Source organism: Perognathus longimembris, chromosome 11 (assembly GCF_023159225.1).
Source record: "Perognathus longimembris pacificus isolate PPM17 chromosome 11, ASM2315922v1, whole genome shotgun sequence".
NCBI classification, from domain to species: Eukaryota; Metazoa; Chordata; class Mammalia; order Rodentia; family Heteromyidae; genus Perognathus; species Perognathus longimembris.
The window spans coordinates 12,150,633-12,170,364 of record NC_063171.1 but is presented as its reverse complement, the minus strand read 5'-3'; positions in this window follow the sequence as shown (position 1 = coordinate 12,170,364).

Sequence of the window (19,732 nt, the reverse complement as noted above, 5' to 3'; positions counted from 1 at the left end):
TTCCTCCCTTTCTTTTTCCTTTAGTTTAATCCATTTAGCCCTTGTTTTTTATTTTGATACCCTTTGTCTTGTATATAAGTTTTTCTGATTTGGAGCTGGGAAGGGGAAGCACAGAAACTGTGGGACAAAAGGTGAACCAATTCAGCAGCCATACTAGACATTACATAAAAATGAACTATACAATTTTGGGAGTAGAGAACTTGGTAGCGGAAAAACTGGATGAGAATGAGAAAGGGAGTGACACTGTTCAAAAGGAATTGGACTCAATACCTGAGTAATGTAATGGTACCCCTTCTGTACATGATTTTTACAATAAATTTTAAAGCAAACCTGAGTTGTCAGTTTGTCAGAGATAACATATGAAGTTCCTGAATCACTGATATGAAGAAACATTTTCCATGAGGTAACTAGATAAGTAACAAGATCATTAGTTCTTTCATGAATGACAAATAGACATGCTTTGGTTTCAAGTATTAAAATGTTGTATTTTGTGGCTAAAATAGAGGTCTGCCTTTACCACTGTATGTCTTTCTACATAGAAAGATGGCATTACTTGTCGGTGAAATAACATTTTTTAATATTAGATAAATAATTTAATTGGACCACAAAACATAAATTATATAAGAAAAATTTGAACATTAGAAATGAGCTTATTAGGAAAAGGTTAATCTCAATGCAGATGAGTTGCTACTGAAACAACTAAAATTCTCTAATATTTTTTGCTTGTTTTGGAGTGATAATGAACAATAGTGATCCCAGCCCTCCAAGTGAGGTCACCTTAGAGACAATGGAAGGAGAGTTTTCAGTGTATTGAGGAAACATCAAAACATGGCTGGGAAGCAATGTTAATGTAGTTATTTTCTGTAGCATGCTGTGGAATTAATATACTTTAGCATGCTTGGAGCCTTTCATAAAATGATAAAAATATTTAAAATTGTAAAAGTTATATTTTGGAGGAATTAGTTTTTGTTTACCAGGGAATAATATTTTTAAAGTACTAATTTTGTGCTATGATTTAATGGTTGAGTTGAAGGACATAAAGACTTGAATAAAAATAACTCGAGGCTGGGGATATGGCCTAGTGGCTAGAGTGCCTGCCTCATATTCATGAGGCCCTGGGTTCAATTCCCCAGCACCACATATACAGAAAATGGCCAGAAGTGGCGCTGTGGCTCAAGTGGCAGAGTGCTAGCCTTGTGCAAAAAGAAGCCAGGGACAGTGCTCAGGCCCTGAGTCCAAGCCCCAGGACTGGCCAAAAATAAATAAATAAATAACTCGAAGGCTGATGAGTTCCAATGATTATTTTGTGGGAAAATATGTAGCAAAAATTCACTGAGGAAACCTGAAATCTGACCAAGTGTTGAACCCTATAATTTTAAGGTATTGCCATAAAATTGTTTTGCTGATGTTTTATTTAAAAATGGAGATATTCAAGAAATAATTGATTGTTATTTAGGAAGAAATAGAAAGAAAAGGAACAACTCTACAGTTCAAAGGAATATGTAAAAAAATTAACTTTTTTGGTCAGAGAATTAAGACATAGAATGAAGCAAAACAGAAAGAAATAGGGAAGTGGAGGGGATAAGGAGAGAAACAGAAAGAGACAAAGGGAAAGCAGGAAGGAAGGAAAGAAGGAAGGAAGGAAGGAAGGAAGGAAGGAAGGAAGGAAGGAAGGAAGGAAGGGAGGAAGGAAGGAAGGAGAGAGATAAGGAATGGGAAATAGAGAGGGAAGGGACGATTATAGGGAGAGGTCAGAAAGGGAGTAATGAAAACAGGCAAAATAGACACAAAGTCAAGAGAGCTTTTAAATTAAATGAAGTGAGTAAGTATGGCAAACAAAATCTAATTAAAAATATTTCTCAGGAGAATTACTTTTTGTAGCCTCAAGGTGGCTTTCATTAATCAGAAGAAAAGTGAGCTGAGATAATATAGGAAAAGTCAAACTAAGGAAATAATTTTAAGTAGAACTTTGTATTTACTGGCTGACAGAACTGTCTGGAAATAAGTAGATAAAAAGCTGCCTAAGTTTTTGAGAAAATTATATTGCCAAAGAAACTGTGCACATGTTCTAAAAATAGACTATGAGTGCTTGTTGAGTCTTAAAACCCTCCACTAAAACAATCCAGAGGTACTTGATGAGTTTCTGACATTGAACAGCTGTCATTGCTATGTTTCTCCAAAGACCACACAGACCCCATCTTCCACTTTAGATATGGCCATTGAGGACAATAAAGGAAGAAGTGTTTTCTGAGGAGCAGGAGAAAAAACTTGAAAAAAAAAAACTGTTAATAGATTTTCATCAGAGAACCAAACCAGGGTCACAAAAACTTTCCCCAAACAAATGAACAAACAAAAAGACTTTTTAATACTGTGTGAACAGAAAAATCTAAGGGCTGCTTCAGAAAGGAGTCTTCCATTCTTACCTAACTGGGCTTTTTTTTTTTTTTTTTTTTAACAATTTTTGTATTCTGTCTTTATCTTGTCACCTTATATTAGATAAAGGATGTACATATAATTCTAAACAATATGCCTTTTTATTTCACACCCAAACCAGATCAGATAGAATGAACAACTAAATGTGCATAGGATTAACGGAGAAGATTTTGAGCTATTTCACTTAGAAAGGATTCAAAAGTGCCCACACATAGAGGAGGACTCACATAGATTAACAAAAACTGGCAGAGCTTGGCTAATTTTAAATGTTTTATCCTTTTGTTTTGAGCACCTAGGTATATTATGTCTTTTACCTTTCTTTGTAGTAACACAGATACTTGAAACTGAGTTTCCTCAGTGGAAGAAAGGCAGAGGTAATATTCTCTAGAACTGATTCTAAACAAAACAGCTGAAACCATAGCTTGATTAATCATGTGAGTGACAAATAAAAGAAAGAAACATAATAAAAAAGTGATCTTCTATTTTGCTGTTTCTCTGTCAGGTATTGTAAGGAGAAGTCCATACATGAAAGAACCAGATAGTTGAAGTTACTTAAAATTATACTTGACAGAAACAGGAAGAGAGCTGAGGCTTTACTTGACCAAGAGACTTGTCTAAACACAAACCAGGATACTGAAAAATGCAAAATAAATTTTTATTATATATGTTATAAAATACTGTATTTATTGTCATTGCAATTATTTTTTCTCTACTAAGGGGATAAAGTTATTTTATTAATTCTATTACTACATATTTTATTATATTTTAAAATTATTTTCCTGAATGCCATCAAAGCCTGAGCTCTGTCATCTAATGTGCACATAATGGGATCAAGCCTGATAAATTAAAAACATATTTTATATCACATCAAAATTGACTGGAAAGCTTAGGAACATTAGAAGGTTAAGCTTTAATTTGGGAGAACATTTATAGCTTTGCATTACAGATTTTAGAAAGGTGCAAAAATCAGTGTTGCCTGCCCAATAGTTGGGCAAAATTAATTAGCATTTTCAGCTTTTGGTGTGATAATGGCAGAGAGAGAGAGAGAGAGAGAGAGAGAGAGAGAGAGAGAGAGAGAGAGAGAGAGAGAAAAATGGAGATAAAGAACAGAGATAAAGTACCCTAGAATATATGTAATGTTGAAATCCTTAGTAAGATTTTCATCACAAGTAGAAATAAAACATTAGGTCTGGGGATATGGCCTAGTGGCAAGAGTGCCTGCCTCATATACATGAGGCCCTGGGTTCGATTCCCCAGCACCATATATACAGAAAATGGCCAGAAGTGGTGCTGTGGCTCAAGTGGCAGAGTGCTAGCCTTGAGTAAAAAGAAGCCAGGGACAGTGCTCAGGCCCTGAGTCCAAGCCCCAGGACTGGCAAAAAAAAAAAAAGAAAAAAAAAAGAAATAAAATATTAAATCTCAGTGGTAAAACAAAAACCAGGTTAAATCTAAAATCAAAGAAAACTCCCCAATATAATATCCAAAAAACAACATTTTTTTTTCATTCAGAGAACACATACAGGGGAAAAAAAACTCTAGGAATCATAGGAGTATATTTCTTAATAAATTATCTGATTTGTATGAGAACACCCAATTTATATCCAAACTCTTATTTTATTTTATTTTATTTTATTGTGTGTAAATGAGTGTATTGATGAAGGCACAAGGTCAGGCTTTTCCCAAACCCCTCCCTCCCCAAGAACAGATCCCAACAAAAACAGAAGAATGAGTATTCATACAACCCTTACCCACAACCCCAGTTCTCTCCAGAGCCCCAAGCCTCAACACAGAAACACACACACACACACACACACACACACACATACATACACACACACACATACACACACACATCCCAGGCTTGGGTGAAGACAGACAGTCAGGGAATCTCAAACCCCTATTTTAAAAGGGCTACACAGGGGCTGGGGATATGGCCTAGTGGCAAGGGAGCTTGCCTCGTATACATGAGGCCCTGGGTTCAATTCCCCAGCACCACATATACAGAAAACGGCCAGAAGTGGCGCTGTGGCTCAAGTGGCAGAGTGCTAGCCTTGAGCAAAAGGAAGCCAGTGACAGTGCTCAGGCCCTGAGTCTAAGGCTCAGGACTGGCAAAAAAAAACAAAACAAAACAAAAAAAAAGGGCTACACAAATATAAATACTAAAATATTCAATGTTTTTCTTATTAAAATTCCTTTTCAAGTAGATTTAAAAGAAACCTATAGATGTTATTTTTTCATTGAAACTTTATGTGTAAAATGTAACTTTATTTGACGTGTTTTACAATTAATGACGTAGATGTATTTGCTCAATTGAAAATTCTACCTAAAATAATAGAATTTAGTGTATCAAAAAAATCTTATGAACAAATAAAAATTCTTGAATCCTTTTACCTATGGTATATACATCATTTTCTATGTAATTTTAGTCTATTCAAACCAGAAGTAAAGATCAAATAATTCAGTCCCTCAGTATCCTTACTTTCCAGGAGACAGAAATGATTTGTGATTTTAGTTCTTATTTGGAAAAGAAGTTCAAAAACTGGACTGGACCTATCCAAAAAAAACTTACAGGAGGCAATTTCATGCAAATATTCTGAGGAAGACATTCAGGTGTGAGATGTGGGCATTCAGATCATGGGGTATGTCGTCTTCCAGATAAATGGGAAGTAATAAGTTTATGCTCCAGAACCCATCCACTAGCTTTTCTGGGCCAACCATCTTGGAGGCTGATGGAATTCTTATAGAGAATAGTAGAAACTGAGCAAACTGGAGTCACATAAAATCAAATGGAAATGTTTATAGCAATTTCCTCCCCATCTCATAAATTAAAGCTTGAGTCAATGAAATTTTATGTACTTTTGAAGTATCCAGTGGTGATGATTTTGTTCTAGTCTACTGAAAAATACCATTTTCTAAATCTGGCTTTTAAGACTCCATGCAAAAACTATTGCTATTGGATCCAGCCACCATAAGAGTTACATTGTCATATAAGAGTCATATTCTGACTAAAGTTGGTCACTGATGTGCTGACACCCAAAATTGAGATGAGAAAGTGAGACTGAGGTTTCATTGGGTATTCAGGAACCCAGGTGGTAGTTGAGATGGGTGGAGGGGTGGATAGTGGTGGCAGAAAGAGAGAGAGAGATAGATAGATAGATAGAGAGGGAGAGAGAGAGAGAGAGAATAGAGTTTGAGGTGCCAATTGATATGAGGACAGACATTTGAGGGCAGACATTAAGACTTTAAAAATTGTGATCAGGACATAATGACATATGCCACCATCCATGTACTATACTATCCTGAGAGCAGCACCCATTACTACTTTGTCGTTATGCCCATGGTGCATTAATCATTTCTGAATGAATTAAGAAAACTTGTTAATAGCAGCGTAAAAGGAGCACAAACAGGGCATTTGGCTTTCTCACTTGTTTAATAAAAGGGATGAGGTCCTTCAATGTCACCTTCAGACTGGTAGTTGGTCCATTTTAACCTTTGGAAGTTTCTCCTGATATCAGAATTTGTATGAGGAATGATGAATCTATTTTCTTGATTCTTAAAAATATAGTAGACTTTTCCAAAGCATAGAAAATGTGTTTGTCAAAATTTAGAGGAAATATTCACCTATCCAAGAAAGCATAATTATTCCATGTGTTAGTTTGTTTAAACATGAGGTAAGGCCTAAGCAACAATTACTGGAAAGACTAACAACAAACACATGCTTATCCATAAAAGTTTGTTAGACTCCATTTCAATCAGTAGCTGGGCACAGATGTAATTCTTGTTATCTTTTTTCACTGGGGGCTTAAATGACTGCTCCAGAACAACTCATCTGTCATCCGCAGGATAACAGGGAAGCAGAATTAGCAAGTGTTTTTTGTTTTGTTTTGCTTTCTGTCCAAAATCAGGACTCAAACTCATTTGTATCTGACACTTTTTCTCATTGGCTAGTACTCTACCAACTGAACTATGCTTCCAATTCTGGAAACTTTAAATATTCTCTTAATTGAAAATGTTACTTACACAAAAAACACTTGCCATTTGGTTGCTGGTCTTATTAAAACAAAATGAGCAGATAGATTAAAGCTTATAAACATCAAAAAAGGTTGCTGAGATCTCACTGTATTTTAGAAGCAGTAAATGATGAAAACACATTTATAAATTCAGAGCTGAAAATTTTTAAATTAAAAATATAAACATTATATATTAATTCTGAAATATCTTAAACAATAAATATTTTTTCTATTCTATTTGTAACAAATTTAAAGTTATTTGTTGCATAAAGAAAACCAAACCTGCTCTCCTCTCTCCCTTCTCTCCAGCCATGGATCATCTCGGCCACAGGCCAGCAGTTCGATCAGGGTGCTAATGACATTATCCAAAGAAATTTCTGGAGGATCACAAAGAAGTTTCTGGAAGAACTGTATTGAGGTACCATATCCAATGATCACCTTCTTGATGACAGAGTCCTAAGAAGGGCCAGAGCATCTTACAGCAAGAGAAAAAGCGAGTATTGGAGACTTCTGGGAAGACAGCAGAGGAGCTGCAGTGCACTAGCTCAGCTCCCTCCAGCATCACAGTTTTCTCACCCCATAGAAACTTTTACCACTAGAAATACAACCAGCGTAAGTTGTAACAGTACAGGGATTCTGGCCAGGAAGGAAAAATCGACCTTGCTCAACTGAAAACACAGATTTGAGCTCTGGGTGGTATCCCACCGCCACGCCAGTTTCGGCCGTGCTGGCACAGCGCCCATCACAGCAACCCGCACTCCACGCAGGTAAAGCACACAGCGGACACCAGGCAGCGGCTGAGCACGGACGACCTGAAATCACAGAGAAAGCATGAGTACCCCACGAAAGATATTCTCACTCCCGCCCACAGAGCAGCTTCTGCAAGGCAGCCCTTCCCCCACCACCAGAGCAAAGCGCCATCTTTGCCACCGGCATAGGGTCAGACAAGATTGGAACTAAAGCGGGCCTGGAAAAGCGAGGTCAAATTAGCCATCTTTGAAAAGGGCAAAAGGGACGGAACAGTGAGAGCCAGCTCCGTGAAGGAGAATGCCCACCGGAACTTCTAAATTTAACACAAAAACAGCCAGCAGCTCCCGGTGGCATGGAAACACCAGATGGAGAAACCTGAGACAGTTAAACGGTCCCATCACAAAGGAAGCCCAATTCCCAGCCCGAAACGGAGCTGCTTTCCATAGCCACTTCTGCCAAGGAGGCCGTCCCGCCCAGGAGGCAGAAGCCTTGCACAGGCAAGCAACTCTCAGCCGGGTAAAACAGGCCAAAGGCGCCCTGTCCACAGCCTATTCAAAGGCAGGCGTTAAAGGCCGCGGCCCCGCAGCAAACAGAGGAGCAAACTGAATTCTGCCAAACCCAGCCAATCAGGAATATAGACTGCAGACCATCACGAGAATACCAGAGACTGGGGAAAGACCACCCAAACAAGGAAGACTCCATTTTTTTTTCTTTATCTTTTGAACATTTCTTAAACTTTAAAAAAAAAAATTTTTTCAATTCGGAAACGTCGTCGGTTTTTTTTTTTCCCCATGTTTTCTATTTTTACCTGTTTGTTTTATCAAGTTTTTTTTCTTTTCTGTTTGTTTGAGCTGTTCCATTTCTGATTTTTTCCTTTTTTTTTCTTTTTTAAATAATTTTTCTCTGTTGTGTGCATCTGTCTCCCACTATTTTTACTTTATTTCTCTCTTTGCGTTCTCTTTCTTTAAAACTTACTTTCCTATGAAGAACACCTCCACTATTTTGTGCTAACTCTCCATTATCTATCATTGCAACCATATTCTCTCTACTGATTCTACTCTACTCGAGACTTCCACATCACTGAAACTAAACCAAAATCACCACCTCCCCTACAAAATACAATTTACTCTATTCTCTTTACTACCTCCAACTTACCCTCCTGACTTACTGCCTGGACCTCCAGTCTCCAATGACTCCTGGTTATTGGATAGAGGGTATCCCAGCTTACTCTGAGTGAATCAAAGGGGTTCATGGAGAAAGCCAGTCCTAAAAGAACTTAATATAAAAACCAGAATTGTGTATAGGGTTGTAACAGTAAATAAGTAACTACTGAATACAGGGCCCAGGATCAGACAGGTATACAGGGTATCTGTACATAATTGTGAACTTGTAAGATTTACACAACAGTGCTTGGTAAGGGCTGCTTTGGGTCTTAAAGGGTGCTCACAGGTGCTGGTAGACTGGCATCCCCAATTCAAATGGGCAGAAGAAACACAAGAAAAATGGCAAACAATGAAGTCTTATCCCCCACTCAAAACAAGCAGGAAGCAGAGCAGTCAATCAAAGACATAGAAGAGAACCCTCAAAATGCTCTACAAAGTCTACTGATAAGCATGATAAATGAAAAGTTTGAATCTCTTCAGTCAATTATTCTAGAGCATGAGGAGGCAAAGCAAAAATTAATGGAGAATTTCATGGCATCCATAAATAGAAAGATAGATGAACTTCAAGAGTCAAATGAAAAGATAGCTAACCAGCTTAAAGATTTGAGAGACAACTCTCAAAACCAAACTAATGAAGTTAATGAAGTAAAGAAGTCCATACAAGACCTAAGAAATGACATGGAAATTATCAGGAAAGACCAGTCAGAAGCAAAAGAGATTCAAAAACAAGTAACTAGCTTACAGTCCCGAATAACTGAAGCAGAAGACCGAATTTCATGAGCTGAAGATTCCTTAGATTCTATGGAGAAAGATCAAAAATCAATTCAAATCCAGTCCAATCAACAAAACAGATCGCTACAGGAGATTAAAGACACGATCAGGAAGCCCAATTTAAGAATAATAGGTATTGAGGAAAACTTGGAGAAAGAGGTTAATGGGATAGGCAACCTATTTAACAGAATATTAGCTGAGAACTTCCCAAATATACAGAAGGAAAGGCATATAGAGATACAAGAAGCATTTAGAACCCCAAATCGACCAGACCAGAATAGGACATCCCACCGACACATTGTGATCAAAACAGGTTCAGTAGAGTGCAAGGAAAAAATACTCAAAGCTGTTAGGGCAAAGAAAACAATCACATATAAAGGAAAAGCAATCAGAATTACCCCAGACTTCTCAGCAGAGACCATGAAAGCAAGGAGAGCCTGGAATGAAGGATACCAAACGCTAAATAAAAATGACTATCAACCAAGAACTCTGTACCCAGCCAAACTCTCCTTCATAGCCGAAGGTCAAATAAAAGTCTTCCACAGTAAGGAAAAACTGAAACAATATATCTCCGCCAAACCAGCTTTACAGAAAGTCTTCAAAGATGTACTATACAGGGATAATAATCAAGATCCCAGTACAGACAGAGAAATGAACCCTAAATAATAAATATCAGATCAAGAAATGGGAAGACACAGCTTTAAACAAGATAGTGATAATGAAAGGAACAAACAATCATCTCTCAATCCTCTCAACATTAATGGACTTAATTCTCCAATCAAACGACATGGGCTCATAAGTTGGATCAAAAATCAAGATCCATCTTTCTGCTGCCTCCAAGAGACACATCTATCCACCAAAAGTAAACATCTTCTAAAAGTGAAAGGCTGGAATCAAATCTATCAAGCAAATGGTCCCCATAAGCAGGCTGGAGTTGCAAACCTAGTATCAGACAAAATTGATTTCAAATTAAAAAACGTAAGAAGAGACAAAGAAGGTTACTACATACTAGTAAAGGGATCTCTCCTACAGGAAGAAATAACCATTCTAAATATCGACACACCAAATGCAGGAGCACCCAACTTCATCAAACAAACACTACTGACTCTAAAGCCAAATACATTGATAGAACCAAACACATTGATAGTTGGGGACTTTAACACTCCATTATCACCTCTGGACAGATCAACACACCAAAAACTGAACAAAGAAACCACAGAATTAAACAATTGCATAGACCAACTTGACTTAATCGACATCTACAGAATATTCCACCCAGCAAGGACAGAATACACATTCTTTTCGGCAGCACATGGAACATTCTCCAAAATAGATCACATCTTAGGGCACAAAGAAAATCTGTACAAATTCAGAAGTATCAAAACCATTCCCTGCATTCTCTCAGACCACAATGGAATAAAATTAGAGCGCAACTCACACAGCCACCACAGAAATTGCTACAATTCATGGAGACTAAACAACACACTGCTGAACCATCAGAGGTTCATTGAAGAAATTAAAACGGAAATTCAAATGTTTATGGAATTCAACCAAGTTGAGGACACAAAGTACCAGCTCCTTTGGGACACAGCAAAGGCAGTACTCAGAGGAAAATTTATATCTCTGAGTGCATACATCAACAAACTGGAGAAACAGCAACTCAATAATTTAAGGAAGCACCATAATTTCCTTGAGAGAGAACAACAAGCCAAACCGCAAATCAATAGATGGAAGCAAATAATTAAAATCAAATCAGAATTAAATCAATTGGAGATGAAAAAACCATCGAAAGAATCAACAAAACAAAGAGTTTGTTCTTTGAAAAAATAAACAAGATAGACAGACCCCTGGCAAACCTGTCCAAAAAACAAAGGCAGCACACTCAAATAAACAATATAAGAGATAAAACTGGTAACATCACCACAGAAATAACCGAAATTCAGAAAATAATAAAGGACTATTTTGCAAACCTTTATGCCAACAAATTCGAGAACTTGGAAGAAATGGATGATTTCCTAGAAAAAAAATTCATATCCCCAAACTTAACCATGAAGATTTAAACCTCCTAAATAGACCCATATCCAGTATTGAAATAGAAACGGCAATAAATGATCTCCCATCCAAGAAAAGCCCAGGTCCAGACGGATTCACTGCAGAATTCTACAAGGCCTTCAAAACAGAACTCACACCAATATTTCTCAAACTCTTCAATGAAATTGAAAGAGAACGTTCACTTCCAGACTCATTCTATGAAGCCAGTATAACCCTCATCCCAAAACCAGGCAGGGACTCATCACGGAAAGAGGACTATAGACCGATCTCCCTGATGAACATAGACACAAAAATTCTCACCAAAATTCTGGCCAATCGACTTCAACAGGTCATCAAAAAAATCATACACCACGATCAAACTGGATTCATCCCAGGGATGCAAAGTTGGTTTAATATACGCAAGTCAATTAATGTAATCCACCACATCACCCGGAGCAAGCTAAAGAACCACATGCTTTTATCTCTGGATGAAGAAAAAGCGTTTGATAAAATCCAGCATCCATTTATCCTAAAAGCCCTGGAAAAACTGGGATTCCAGGGAACATTCCTGAATATAATCAAGGCAGTTTATGACAATCCAACAGCAAGCATAACTCTAAATGGTGACAAACTAAAGCCATTCCCTTTAAAATCAGGAACAAGGCAGGGATGTCCACTCTCTCCCCTGTTATGGAAACAATTGATATATCACAGTTGTAACTACTTTCAACGTCCTATGTGTATGTGTAGTTTCTATTATTGACGATGTTCTTGTATCACCTTCCTATGGTTGTACCTACACTATCTCTGTAATCTTATCTGAGTATATTGGAAACCGTGTTTACTGGTATTGGAAGTAGGAAATTCAAAGGGAATACCAAATTTGAGAGACACAGGATAAAAAAAGAGAAATAACTAAAAAAGCAATACTTGCAAAACTGTTTGGTGTAAGTGAACTGAACAACTGGGGGGGGAGGGAAAGGGGGGAGGGAGGGGGGCATGAGGGACAAGGCAACAAACAGTACAAGAAATGTATCCAATGCCCAACGTATGATACTGTAACCTCTCTGTACATCAGTTGGATAATAAAAATTTGAGAAAAAAAAAGAAAAAAAAAAAAAAAAGAATCCCATAGACTCTACCCCCAAGCTACTAGAGCTGATCCAAAACTTTGGCAAAGTTGCAGGATATAAAATAAACCTTCAAAAATCAATGGCCTTTCTCTATGCTAACGACCCAAAGACCGAGAAAGACCGAGGCTGATATCAGGAAAGCCACGCCCTTTGCAATAGCCCCCCAAAACATAAAATACCTAGGAATAACCTTAACTAAAGAAGTGAAAGACCTCTTTGAGGAGAACTTTAAAACCTTGAAAAACGAAATTAAGTCAGAACTAAGGAAATGGAAAAACCTCCCATGATCCTGGATTGGGAGGATTAATATAATCAAAATGGCAATATTGCCAAAGGCTATCTACAAATTCAATGCAATACCCATTAATATCCGAACACCATTTTTGATGAAATAGAGGAAGCAATCCAGAAATTCATATGGAATAATAAAAGACCTACAATAGCAAAAACAATCCTAAGCAGAAAGAACAGTGCTGGAGGAATTACAATACCCAACTTCAAGTTGTATTATAAAGCTATAGTAATAAAAATAGCTTGGTATTGGCACCAGAACAGGCCTGAATACCAATACAGAATTGAAGACCCGGTTTGAACCCACAGAACTACGCTTACTTAATCTTTGATAAAGGGGTAAAACAATAGTTTGGAAGAAAGATAGCCTCTTTAACAAATTGTGCTGGGAAAACTGGCTCCACACATGCAACAAACTAAAACTAGATCCTTATATATCACCCTGCACCAAAATCAATTCCAAATGGATTAAAGACCTCGAAATCAAAACAGATACCCTGAAAACACTAAAGGAAGAAGTAGGAGAAACACTTGGGCTCCTTGGCGCAGGACAGAACTTCCTTAACAAAGACCCTGAAAGGCTACAAATCAAAGAATGGTTGGACAAATGGGACTGCATCAAACTGCAGAGCTTCTGCATGGCAAAGGACATAGCTTGCAAGATAAACAAAAAGCCCACAGACTGGGAGAAGATCTTTACCGGCCATTCAACGGACAAAGGCCTCATATCTAAAATCTATGCAGAACTAAAAAAATTACCTTCCTCCAAAACAAAACCACAAAGAACTAATAGCCCGCTCATCAAGTGGGCTAAAGACCTACAAAGAGACTTCTCTGATAATGAAGTGAGAATGGCCAAGAGACATATGAAAAAGTGCTCTCCATCACTGGCCATAAAAGAAATGCAAATCAAAACAACATTGAGACTCCATTTCACCCCAGTAAGAATGTCATATATCAAGAAAACTAACAATAACAGTTGTTGGAGGGGATGTGGCCCAAAGGGAACCCTACTTCATTGTTGGTGGGAATGTAAACTGGTTCAGCCACTCTGGCAAGCAGTATGGAGAGTCCTCAGATGGCTAAATGTAGAACTCCCCTATGACCCAGCAACCCCACTTTTGGGTATCTATCCGAAAAACCACAAACAAAATCACAGTAAAGCCACCAGCACAACAATGTTCATTGAAGCGCAATTTGTCATAGCGAGAATCTGGAACCAACCCAGATGCCCCTCCGTAGACGAATGGATCAGGAAAATGTGGTACATATACACAATGGAATTTTATGCCTCTATCAGAAAGAATGACATTGCCCCATTTGTAAGGAAATGGCAGGACTTGGAAAAAATTATACTAAGTGAAGTGAGCCAGACCCAAAGAAACATGGACTCCCTTATTGGGAATAATTAGCACAGGTTTAGGCAAGTCACAGGAGAGGATCACAAGAGCCCAATAGCTATACCCTTTTTTTTTTGTTTTTTGGCCAATCCTGGGCCTTGGACTCAAGGCCTGAGCACTGTCCCTGGCTTCCTTTTGCTCAAGGTAGCACTCTGCCACTTGAGCCACAGTGCCACTTCTGGCCGTTGTCTGTATATATGGTGCTGGGGAATTGAACCCAGGGCCTCATGTATAGGAGGCAAGATCTCTTGCCACTAGGCCATATCCCCAGCCCAGCTATACCCTTATGATCACATAAGATGATGCTAAGTGAAATGAAATCCATTTTATGGAAATGATTGTTATATCACAGTTGTAACTACTTTCAACATCCCATGTGTATCTGTAGCTTCTACTCTTGATGATGTTCTTGTATCACCTTCTTGAGATTGTATCTACACTATCTCTGTAATCTTATCTGAGTATATTGGAAACCGTGTATACTGGTATTAGAACTAGGAAATTGAAAGGGAATAACAAATTGAGAGAAAAAGGGTAAAAAAAGACAAACAACAACAAAAGCAATAATTGCAAAACTGTTTGGTGTAAGTGAACTGAACACCTCAGGGGGGGAAAGGGGGAGGGGGGAGGGGAGTATGAGGGACAAGGTAACAAACAGTACAAGAAATGTATCCAATGCCTAACGTATGAAACTGTAACCTCTCTGTACATCAGTTTTATAATAAAAACTTAAAAAAAAAAAGAAACCCAAACCTATTCATTTAGAGGGAGAATAAGAGGACTAATCACTCATTTATTTCAGTAAATAATATTAATCATAATATCTGCTATGGACAGACAAAAATAAAGCAAAGGACATATAAGAGCATTTTTGTAATTTTTAATTAGTTGTTTCAAACCTGCCATTTTATATACCTGGATTCAGAAATTTCCAGTTATTATTTCTCACTTTCACCCAAATATTTAGACATTCTTTATTCAAACTTCTCAGTTCTATGAAACATTCAGTAAGGTAACTATAAAGTCAGAAAATTATTTTCCTGCTTGTTAGTACTGCCTTACTCTTAAAAAAGATGCCAACAACCCTTTATCTCTTAGCTTCAAATATATTCTGAATACTTAATTAGTTTGTTGTTTATTAAACAAAGTCCCTTGGCTTCAGCGATATCATATTCTCTTTGTTCTTCTACTATATTTACTCTGTTCTCAGATTCTGCCTTGCTTTTACCTCTGCTAGCTTATACTTGTTTTCCTTAGCATCTTTTTTTTCTTATTTTGTGTCATCTTGTGATTCTAAAAGTGGGAGATTTTGGAAATTTTTCATGCATTTTGCTTATTCCTTGAGTTTTAGAGCAAAGTAAGCACCATTTCTTGTGGTACATGCCCTAGAGTATGTGACACAGTCCATTGTGACACAAATTGGCCACATGATTTGTAGCTTTAAATCTCACTTAACATCCGTGGTAAACATACTTAAATATTCTAAGCAAACATCCATCTCTAATTGAAACAAAATGCATTGGATTTTTAATCCAGAGTTTACGCTTAACTTTTCCTTGTTTCTTATTATGTTTCTAATATCATGGGTTAAGTGTAAATATTTAGATTTAGAATTTTCCCACTTGAGCCATGTATGTTACGTTTTTAAAGTAGGTAGCCGGTAAAGGAGAACGACATGCGGTATTAAGGCAGGAGAGAAAGTTTATTACCAAACTGCTGGCCTGTGGCCGAGATGATCCATGGCTGGAGAGAAGGGAGAGAGGGGGAGAGAGAGAAGGGAGAGAGAGGAAAAGAGAGAAGGGAGAGAGAGGGAGAGAGCGAGAGACCCCCCACCCAGCCTTGCCTTATATCTAGGGCAGGGGCAAGGGGTGTGGCCAGGTGGATTAGGATGTGACCTCAGGGAAAGGGGAGGTAACTGCCTCCAGGTCTGCTGGTTACCCAGGTAACTGGGTGGAGACTTAATGAGGTGGGGGCATCTACATGGAGCACTCAGGGAGAGGACCTAACATTCCAGCCTTTTAATAGTTATGAAAAAGGGTGCAGACTCTCTCTGGCTGCTTCCTGCTGGCAAGGGGTGTCGGCATTAGGGGTAAAAGGCAGAAATGTGGCCACTCCTGGAGAAGGCGAGCAGCAGGGTCCCTTGGTGGTAGATGCCAGTCCTTGAATGAAGCCTGGAAGAAGTCTCATGAGGCAGGGGCTGGACAAAAAAAAAAATATTAAGGCAAAAGGAAGGGCTTAGGGCACAAAATTAAAAATTGGGTGACTTGGCTGGTTCTTATACTCTGGTATGGACATTAGATGGACAAGCTACTATCTCTTGATCACCCGGCTCTGATTAATTTTGAAAGGGTGAGACAAAGTGACTCCATTTTGGATGCGATCATTTTCCTCTTACTCCACTCCACGATACTTGTTCCCGGAACTGGCTGAGTCCCAGTGGTCTAGGTGCTTGTTGCTGGGATGGCTTGCCCTCGTTGGCATTCACAGCATTTGAACTCAGGGCCTGGGCACTGTCCCTGAGCACTTCTGCTCGAGGCTAGTACTCTGCCACTTGAGCTCCACTTCCAGCATTTGGCTGGTTAGAGATAAGTCTCTTCAGCCATGCTTCCAGCCTGGCTCTTCGCTGATTAATTGGGAGATGGAGTTTGAGAGAGATTTTCAGCCCGGGCTGGCTTTGAACTGCAATCCAAGGAGTCTTTGCAACAAAAGCCCTTTTGATTTCCAATTAAAACAACAAGGAGACCAAGGGGACTAGAGCTTACCTGTACCTTGTCAAGAATTGACCAAATACTTGCCAGAATTCTGCAATGACAAAACTCAGTAGATGTGATGAGTTTTAGCACAGATATATAGCTAGATGGATATATGAAGAATGGCATACTGGTTTTACATCAGTGTTTAAGTCACAGCCAACAATTGTACACCAATTTAACAATCTTTGTCTTATATGAATTTAAGACATACCCATACCATCTTCTTCCTACACTGTTTCTTCAATTCCCTTTTCTGAGACTTCACTAACAAATGACGTTTACACAGACATACACACATTGAACACACATACACACTGTGCACATAGGTTTTACAGCATGCAAAAATGAATTTCAGCAGTAGACTCTTTCAGAATTCCAATAGTAAATGATATTTTTTTTGCCCAATATTTTAAAACCACGTGGTCGGTTAGAAAAACAATTTTACTAGCAAGCAACAATTTTCACATTATAAAATGGAGAAACCATATTTTGATAAACTCCAGTGGGGTGCCATGTTGAGGGGGGTGGCAGGAGGGCACAAACACACTAACAGAGAACATGTAGCATGGCTTGCTGGTGCCTGTTAAACCCAATATCCACCACGTGGTCAATGCTAGAGAAAATAACTTTTAGATTGAAGTGCCAGACTTTGAAGTCAGGCCCCATTTTACCACGTGTACCCCACTTTACCATGCGAACCTGAGATAAGAAGGCCCTGGGAGCAGACCCAGGACAAGCCCATTAGGGCCCAGTCGGTCTAGAACTCTAACCGCTGGGAATGCTTAAATCTGACCACCCCTAGAATCGAACCCTGAGCCAATCAGATTTGTACCTGTATCCTAATCTTGCTTGCTTGAACACCTGATTGTTTTAACTTTGTTCTTTGCCTTTATAAGCCCTGTGTAATCACAGCTCAGGGCTCCCTCCTAACTTCCGCTGTGTCGGTGGGTAGGACGAGGCCCGAGTTGCAGCTCGCTTAAAAAAAGCCTTGCCTTGCTTTTGCATTTCGGAATGTCTGAGTCTTGGTGGTCTTCTTGGTGGTGGTTTTGGGACTTGGCACAACAAGATATCTTTGCTGACAAAGCACATTGGTGGACAAGCCTCAGTTTTGGAGGTCTGTGAAGAGGCAGCTTTGTGAGCAAGGCACATTACCAGTATGGTACAACTTGGAGTTTCAAAGGAAGCAAGTAAGCAGGACGAGAGGAAAAGAGAAAGAGAGAGAGCCTGAATATAAGTGACTTCTGACCATTTACCATTGCAGTGGCAAAAACTGTATCTGTGCGAGTATTTTGAGCAGGCCTCATTGCACTGTCAAGAGGCGTGCTAGCAGTTTCCCAGCTCGGGTGTGACTGTGATGCAAAACCCAAAAAGCACAGGAGGGAGGCGGGAGGGAGGCACCTGGTGAGTGGATGAGAGCTTACCATGCAGAAGCGGCTGAAGTGGACGGAGCAGCAGAGAACTGGAGCGGCAGCAGTTTCACTCACCAGGGTAGACAAGTGGTGTGGAGGTGGAGGTGGGTGTGGAAGCCAGCAATGGTATTAGTGAAAAGTGCCGCGTGGCGACTCGCAGCAGTTCGGTTCGCGGAAAAAGGGCCATCAGGACTGGGGATATTCCCAGAAAAAAAAGAAAAATAGATGGGAATTCCGCCTGTCCTGACTCTTAAGCCCCATCCAAGTCACAGCACCATATATGTTAGGTTTTTAAAGTAGGTAGCCGGTAAAGGAGAACGCCACGCGGTATTCAGGCAGGAGAGAAAGTTTATTACCGAACTGCTGGCCTGTGGCCAAGATGATCCATGGCTGGAGAGAAGGGAGAGAGGGGGAGAGAGGAAGAGAGAGAAGGAAGAGAGAGAAGGAAGAGAGAGAAGGAAGAGAGAGAAGGGAGAGAGAGGGAGAGAGCGAGAGACCCCCACCCAGCCCTGCCTTATATCTAGGGCAGGGGCAAGGGGTGTGGCCAGGTGGATTAGGATATGACCTCAGGGAAAGGGGAGGTAACTGCCTCCAGGTCTGCTGGTTACCCAGGTAACTGGGTGGAGACTTAATGAGGTGGGGGCATCTACATGGAGCCCTCAGGGAGAGGACCTAACAATGTATACTTTCCCCAGGTTATTTTGTTTTAAAATGATTTTGAAATAGGACTTAATTAACTTTGCCTAGATTTGTCTGATATCTAAATTATCTTACTTTGGTCTCTTGATTTGCCTTTTGTTACCTCATCCCAGTTGCTCTTAACACTTTTTTTTTTTAACTTAACTAGTTAGTAATGATCAAATTGTATATTTTACGTTGCAAATACCTAATGTTCCCTCCTCCTCTCTTTTGTACCAGAGTTACACTTAAAACACTGAGCTTCTAGGTTGGGCTAGCTTTGGGGTGGTAGGGCACATTGAAATCACTTCAGATATGAGCCACAGGTTAAAAGGCAACAAATGTGTTCTGACTATCTCCTCAGCTTTGTATTCACTACAATGAGGCATAGGCCTTGGCCAAAGTGTCCTTCAGTCGGTAATTGTCTCAGGATTGTCAGGCCCATATGAGTCATTGTTGCCTGAAAGTTAGCTGTGCCTCTTCTCAGGAGATGTTTATGCACCAGTCTTGTCTTTCCTGGAATCCAATGTAGCCGCAGAAAACACTGTCTCTGAACAACGAAGACCAATGCAAAATAGAGAAATAGAGAATAGAGACCTAGAAGTATTCTATTATTTGCAGACCCAAAGAGTTGCTACTCTTAGAAAAACAAGTTTCAAATACCAATAGTAATAGAATTCAGGAAAGAGCTGTGTTTATGATTAGAGTTTTATACAGCCAATTAGGATGAGTCAAAGAAGGGATGCAGAAGTTAAAATATTGAACATTTCCAAATGCTGAACATCTTTAGAAATTTCCTATAAATGTAATTGAGAAGGGATTTACTTTTGTTTTTGTTTTGTTTTTACAAAAATAAGGTCACAAACGTTTCTAGTTCAGAGGAAATATGAAAAATATAACTGTCCTTGGC